Source organism: Salvelinus sp. IW2-2015, unplaced genomic scaffold (genome assembly GCF_002910315.2).
Source record: "Salvelinus sp. IW2-2015 unplaced genomic scaffold, ASM291031v2 Un_scaffold640, whole genome shotgun sequence".
NCBI lineage: Eukaryota > Metazoa > Chordata > Actinopteri > Salmoniformes > Salmonidae > Salvelinus > Salvelinus sp. IW2-2015.
In genome coordinates, this window is record NW_019942587.1 from 831,097 (window position 1) to 839,349 (window position 8,253).

At 40.5% G+C, this 8,253-nt stretch overlaps 1 long non-coding RNA gene across 1 annotated transcript in view; it reads left to right on the forward strand.

The window, feature by feature from the left end:
• The first annotated feature begins 2,201 nt into the window (after positions 1-2,201).
• LOC112068663 (uncharacterized) overlaps positions 2,202-8,253 on the forward strand; it is a 12,334-nt gene continuing 6,282 nt past the window's right edge. The window contains exon 1 of the long non-coding RNA XR_002893613.2: positions 2,202-2,518. This is a non-coding gene — a long non-coding RNA (uncharacterized lncRNA). The remainder of the gene's footprint in view (positions 2,519-8,253) is intronic.

An 8,253-nucleotide genomic window follows, 5' to 3' on the forward strand; every position in this document is an offset into this window, starting at 1 on the left:
AATGTCTCATAGTAGATTTGTTTTAAGGTCTATGTCCCTGGAGTTGAATGTGTTTCTATCATCTGGCAGCAATGGTAGCTTCTGTGTGGTTTATCATCTTTCTATTCATCCCTCCAATCCCATTCAGGTTTTACCCTTAGACAACGTCGGACATACAGTTATTACTCATGTAATACCCTTTTAATCATAGCTCATTGGAAAAGCTTAGATTCACAGCTGTCCATTCAGAACAGAACTTTGATCTTCGACCTCTAGGAAACAGACTACCTGTATAACATTGATGTGTTACAAAATATATTAAGAACACTTTCCTAATGTGAGTTCCCCCTTTGCCCTCAGAGCACCCTCAATTTTTGGGTGCATGGACGCTACAAGGCTGGTCAAAAGTGTTCCACGGGGATGCGGCCCATGTTGACTCAATGCTTCCCAACAGTTTTGTCAAGTTTGCTGACTGTCCTTTAGGTTGCAGTTCTTGAGACAAAACCGCGTGCTCCTGGTACCTACTCCATACTCGTTCAAAGCCAACCTCAAAGTTTTTTTCTCTGCACAGTTTCAACATTCAACGGGCACACACACAATCCAATGTTCTCAATTGTTTCAAGCCTTAAAAAACCCCTTTTTAAACCTGTCTCCTATCCTTCATTCTACATTGATTTGAAGTGGCTATAACAAAGTGACGTCAGTAAGTGATCACAGCTTTTCACTGTGGATTCACCTGTTCAGGCGTATGTCATGGAACAAGAGCAGGTGATCATAATGTTTTTGTCCACTCAGTGATGTCCTATTAATATGTTATTAATTATCCAACTTATAAAAAATGTAATTCCTCACTTACATGTAAATATGAATGTTCTGTATCTCACTTGAGAACGGGATTGCTACATTTTCTGGTTGTAAGCAAATCACAATTAATCCAGAATTCATAGCGATTTCAGGACTTGGAGAACGCCCCGTGAAGGTGTACCCAGTTCGATGTGAGAAATATCAAAATGTCTGTTTGTAGCCACCACTTTGAACCAGAGGATTTTGAAACGGAACTGAAGTCTCAAATCATGGGGTTGCCATGTCGTCGAACATTGAGAAGTAATGCTATTCTATCAACAACCAAAAAATCCCTATTTTTTCCTCTCTTTCCTAGTAGGAAGGCATCCAGTCAGCCAACATCAGAGCAGCAGAAAAGAGCACAATCTGAATGTAAAGTCGCTCAACCAAACTAGCTAGCTAGTAAACTACATTTGTACAATTTTAACCAACATTTAGCTAGCTTTCCTGATACGCTGGCCAGACATTCCAAAGCATATCAATTTAATTAGCCACTGTTTATCTGGCTATGTGATTTGTGTTACTTTGAGCTCGTTAGGTATTAGTAAGGAGGGGATTATCTGGGTGAACTAACTGGTGTCTGTTGGAGGGTGTATCAGTGGAGGCTCCTCCAGAGAAGCGGAGGACCATCCTCATGGATTTTTCAGAAAATATTTAAATTGTAAACATTGAAGTTATCCTTTTAGATGAAACTTTCCTAAATATAATTCACGTTACAAAGTAATTATTAAAACATCTCTGCATGTGTATTTCCCACCGTGACGCATGGAGGAGGAGGTGTTATGGGGACCACATGAGAGAGTGTTGAATTTTGTCATCAAAAAACGAATGGCCTATTTAATTGAAGTTTCTTAGCCTGCACTCACAGGACTGCTACAAGCTCTTGGCAGGCCGCGTTTGCATCTTCCATTTCAAGGAGGACCGCTATAAGTCCTAGAAAAGCCATCTAGCCATGAGCAATTTGAAAGACTATAGCAAGGAATTTCTCTCATCTCAAATTCAGCCTGCCACCTTCCAGCAAACCACAACCAGCCGGAGGCTGCAAGCTGTTTTTGTTGTTTCTATAAATACCTTAGATTGTTTTGATTTTAATTGATTGTAATTTGCTAATGTAAAAACAATACAACCACACCGTGAACATAATGCATTTGCAATCATTGATGACACAAAATACGTGATACAAATAATAATTTAAAGTTAAATAGATTAATGATATATTGATTTTGCCAATTTATGTTTTGACATTAATTTAACATATCTATATATTTGAGACAATACAGCAGTTATATCCTAACAATAAATGACTCCCTTAATCCCTTAACCGCCTCAACCCACTTGAAGAGAGGTGTTGATTACTAATGTACCAGTAGGGCGGCATTTTTTAAACACCACAGAAGAAGCTGAAAAGCATCAACTGAAGTTCTTTGTTACCATCCTCTATCTAGTTTTCAATCCAAATACATTTCCACGGGCTTTCCAGGATGTTTCTAATGTAAAGATTGTGCTAAATGAGACGTTTATTTGTCACAACGTAAATGGAGTTTTGATATTTATATAGGTGTGGTCTATCTTTTCTTTATCTGAACGCTATGACAAAGAAAGTAACTGTAGCGTAACGTTACTTACTCTTACTGTCATGTTTTTTATTTGAAGAAAACGTTAAAGAAAGAATACAGTTGCTTCCACGATGGATCGGGTAAGTCTGGTTGACTTATGAACAGTATGCTTCTGTGGTGTATGAAATGTCAAGGCCTAGCTTTCATAATCTTTGATCTTCCAATATCCATTTCGTTCAATTGAACAGCTAGACAAAATAAACAATGGTGTAATAAACACTTGGGTTATTTTGTCCTCAGCAGCGCTATTAGCCCTAAAGCACACAGATTATACCAAGCAATGCGCAACAAGCAGGTAAAGCTCAAAATCATGGAGAAATAATGAGGGCAAAGCTACAAACTTCAGTAGTGGTGTGTGGGGTAAAATCGCCAGCCAAGCCACGCCAGAAAAATAGCCATATTTACAACCTGTGTTGTGATAATTGCGTTGTTTGTTTATATAACCTGTAGTTCATAAGCCTTGACACAGCCGAGACAAAGAAGGTCTGGAGAATAAATTCAACCACACCTTTGTTAAAATCATAAAACCGGAGGAGCAACAATCTGTCCTGTTAAGTTCAGTTACAAACTACAGAATGATCAAGCAAGTTAATGTTTCCAACGTTTTCGGACTACTAAACAGCAATTGATTTAGTTACCGCAAGTCGCAAAAGAAACAGCCCTGCCTCCACTATTCAAGCACCATTTCAACTTCAACATCATCTTATCACCTATGCTTACACTACTACAACTAAAATATATATTTTTTAAACAAGGGTGCAACTTTCACTGGGGACAAGGATCATCCCTACATTCTGAATTAGCATTTTTTGTCCCCCCCCCCCCCCCCAGTTTTATCTTTTGGATGCGATACAAAACGAGCAACAGTGTTACTTTCAGGACCTTGCAGACGCACCCCAGAGGTCGGGTAGGCTGTTTAGAGTGTTTCTCCGACTGGTTAAAAAAATAAATATGTCCCCCCCACTTCTAAATGCTGCACCCCTGCCAAAACGATTTAGTTAGATAAACTTATGCTAAATACGATGCGTCTATCCATGGTACTGATTTCTGTGTGTGCATTGCGAAAGAAAAAAAAACATGTTGACTCACCTTTAACTTTGTAGAGAAATGCCAATGCCATCCTCATCTTTCATGTTCCCTGGACGGTTTATGAGTCAGTCATACAGTACACACTTTTACTTTTTGTGTCTGGCTTCCTTGCTAAGATAAAAAAATGTTTAATCATACAAATTATTTTGTTTATATTCCATGATATTGTAGTCGTGAGTGTTAACTATTTCTGCGCCGACTTGGTAAAAATGATTGCAGTGGATTAAAACGACAACTAGCTTCCATAAAGTGACCATTGGACTTAAATGTTTGACTAACTTTGTAGATGCAACAGTTTTTATTACATTTATAATTTATCACTCTCGCGTGCACATTTCTGTTCATTAAGAAGTTTTTGTAGCATTTCTGGCAATGCCAACTAAGTTCAGACAAAATATATCAATTCAATTCAATTTCAATTCAAGGGGCTTATTGCATGGGAAACATGTGTAACATTGCCAAAGCAAGTGAGGTAGATATTATACAAAAGTGAAATAAACAATTACAAATTAACAGTAAACATTACACATACAGAAGTTTCAAAAACAATAAAGACATTACAAATGTTATATTATATATAACAGTGTTTGTAACAATGTACAAATGGTTTAAAGCACACAAGTTTAAATAAATAAGCATTAAATATGGGTTGTATTACAATGTGTGTTGTTCTTCACTGGTTGCCCTTTCTTGTGGCAACAGGCTCACAAATTCTGCTGCTGTGATGCGCACACTGTGGAATTTCTCCCAGTAGATATGGGAGTTTATCAAAATTGATTTGTTTTCAAATTCTTTGTGGATCTGTGTAATCTGAGGGAAATATGTCTCTCTAATATGGTCATACATTGGGCAGGAGTTAGGAAGTGCAGCTCAGTTTCCACCTCATTTGTGGGCAGTGTGCACATAGCCTGTCTTCTCTTGAGAGCCATGTCTGCCTACGGCGGCCTTTCTCAATAGCAAGCTATGCTCACTGAGTCTGTACATAGTCAAAGCTTTCCTTAAGTTTGGTCAGGTCAGTCACAGTGGTCAGGTATTCTGCCACTGTATCTATCTACCTATCTATAGTTCTATCTAACCTGGTCAGCAACTTGGATGCTTGGCAACAATACAGCTGCTATTAGCTAACGTTAGCTTGCTTGTCCAAAGTCCAGCAGCTATCCTCTGTAGCTAGCTATCTAACGAAAAGGCAAATAAATGTAGCTAGCTGTAATTGTTTATGGAAGGTTTTTTACACAAATAACTAAAGCCATTAGCTTGCTAGCAGACAACAGCTGACATCGACAGAAAAGCTAGCTAACGATAGCAAGTTCACGTCCAAATGCCACTCGGTACATTTTTCCACAAAACATAGCTACATCAGTTTTTTTTAAATGCCACACTGTTACCTTGGAATGCATGCAATGCAATGGACTTCTGCAACGCTAGCTAGCTACTCCATAGTCCAAGCTACGGTAAACGCTAGCCATATTTCACTGTCAGACACGATACAACTTAAAATAGCTGAGAAATCAAATCAGATTTTATTGGTCGCATACACATACTTAGCAGATCTTATTGCCGGTGTAGCGAAATCCTTGTGTTCCTAGTTCTAACAGTGCAGTAATATCTAACAATTCACAACAATAACGTTACATACTGTAATGACCTGACTAGATCATAAATGAACAATTGTCCAGACATAGGATTGAGTTTGCGAATCGACGGTTTATTCAACCAACTTTACACAGGCTACTGTTTGGCCGTAGCCCACGCCAAATAAATGACAGATAACCCACAAACCAATCGTGACCTTCTCTTGTGAAGCCCAGACGTAAAAAGAGAGAGAACAAAGGCCAAACCGGGTCTTAACCTCCAATGCTCCATCCCCCTGCCCAACCCCCTCCACGCCACTCCGCCAACCGCCAGGATGCCCGGCATCAGAACATTCCAGGCATTCCCGTGATTGGCAGATAGCAGGTTGATTGACATGTCGGACCCCGCGAACACTGGGCACTGGTCAGTACAACACAACCACCTCCTAGCCTAACACATAACACACAGCTGTCTGTGCGGGTCGCTACAATACATCTAAAAGTAAAATAATGGAATTAAGAAATATGTAAATATTAGTCCAGAGTATAAATACAGTACATTCATAAGTATGTGGACACCCCTTCAAATTAGTGGATTTGGCTATTTCAGCCACACTTGTTGCTGACAGGTGTCTAAAATTGAGCACACAGCCATGCAATCTCCATAGACAACATTGGCAGTAGAATGGCCTTACTGAAGAGTTCAGTGACTTTCAACGTGGCACCGCCATAGGATGCCACCTTTCCTACAAGTCAGTTCGTAAAATATCTGCCCTGCTAGAGCTTCCCCGGTAAACTGTAAGTGCTGTTATTGTGAAGTGGAAAAGTCTAGGAGCAACAATGGCTCAATCGAGGAGTACGCCACACAAGCTCACAGAATGGTACCACAGAGTACTGAAGTGCGTAACGCGTTAAAATCATCTGTCCTCGGTTGCAACACTCCCTACCGAGTTCCAAACTGCCTCTGGACGCAATGTCGGAACAACTGTTTGTCAGGAGTTTCATGAAATGGGTTTCCATAGCTGAGCAGCCGCACACAAGCCTAAGATCACCTTGCGCCAGTCGCATTTCTAGCTTGTATGGCTCCCTGGGCGAACCCCCCCCCTTCAGCACCGTTCTGCTCGAACTGTAATTTTTATTCAGACATTTGGAACAACACAAATAAATAATCATAACATTTAAAAATATATCAATAAAAATATACAAAAATATGACTCATAAATATCAAAAAGAAGTAACAAAGACAAAGAGAAACAAATTGTCGTATATAAATACAAATAAAACTGAGAATCAAATTATTACACTATTACCCTATTGCTAACAAACACACAAATAAAACTAAATTGCACAATCCTTTATCACACAAATACACAAATAGAATAACACACTTATAAGGAAGAGAACCTGATTATTACACTATTGCACTTCATGTGTACATGCCTGAGCCCCAGATTCCTCGTCACGCCGCGTAGTGAAGCGTTACCCCTCGGTCCGCCCCCAGAATCCGCGCGAAACACAGTCGACGAAAGCACCCAATGCCCGCCTCCAAGCCCGCCATCGTCTCAACGTCCTCCCATCAAGCGCCTCTGGGCTCCGACGCCCTTGGCGACTCTCCTCAGCCAAACCTCCGACGTCCATGCCACACGCACCTCTCTTGGCATAAATTCGTCCCCTACCTCCACCTTCACTTTCGGATTCCCCTCGAAGCATTCCAACCACCGTTTCTCAACCTACGGTAAGCTAGCCCACATAAGTCAGCTAGCTGGCTAATATTTTATCAACCGTTCGGGTGTTCGATTATGCGCTTCTGTCTGACACCAATGTATACCTGACTGATTCATAAATGAACATATGTCCAGGAACATAGGATTGAGTTTGCGAATCGAACGGTTATTCAACCAACTTTACACAGGCTACTGTTTGGCCGTTAGCCCACGCCAAATAAATGACAGATAACCCACAAACACAATCGTGACCCTTGCTCTTTGAAGCCCAGACGTTTAAAAAGTGAGAAGAACAAAGGCCAAAACATGGTCTTAACCTCCAATGCTCCATCCCCTGCCCAACCCCCTCCACGCCACTCCGCCAACCGCCAGGATGCCCGGCATCAGAACATTCCAGGCATTCCGTGATTGGCAGATAGCAGGTTGATTGACATGTCGGACCCCGCGAACACTGGGCACTGGTCAGTACAACACAACCACCTCCTAGCCTAACACATAACACACAGCTGTCTGTGCGGGTCGCTACAATACATCTAAAAGTAAAATAATGGAATTAAGAAATATGTAAATATTATCCAGAGTATAAATACAGTACATTCATAAGTATGTGGACACCCCTTCAAATTAGTGGATTTGGCTATTTCAGCCACACTTGTTGCTGACAGGTGTCTAAAATATGAGCACACAGCCATGCAATCTCCATAGACAACATTGGCAGTAGAATGGCCTACTGAAGAGTTCAGGGACTTTCAACGTGGCACCGCCATAGGATGCCACCTTTCCTACAAGTCAGTTCGTAAAAATATCTGCCCTGCTAGAGCTTCCCCGGTAAACTGTAAGTGCTGTTATTGTGAAGTGGAAAAGTCTAGGAGCAACAATGGCTCAATCGAGGAGTACGCCACACAAGCTCACAGAATGGTACCACAGAGTACTGAAGTGCGTAACGCGTTAAAATCATCTGTCCTCGGTTGCAACACTCCCTACCGAGTTCCAAACTGCCTCTGGACGCAATGTCGGAACAACTGTTTGTCAGGAGTTTCATGAAATGGGTTTCCATAGCTGAGCAGCCGCACACAAGCCTAAGATCACCCTGCGCCAGTCGCATTTCTAGCTTGTATGGCTCCCTGGGCGAACCCCCCCCCTTCAGCACCGTTCTGCTCGAACTGTAATTTTTATTCAGACATTTAACAAACACAAATAAATAATCATAACATTTAAAAATATATCAATAAAAATATACAAAAATATGACTCATAAATATCAAAAAGAAGTAACAAAGACAAAGAGAAACAAATTGTCGTATATAAATACAAATAAAACTGAGAATCAAATTATTACACTATTACCCTATTGCTAACAAAAACACAAATAAAACTAAATTGCACAATCCTTTATCACACAAAATACACAAATAGAATAACACACTATAAG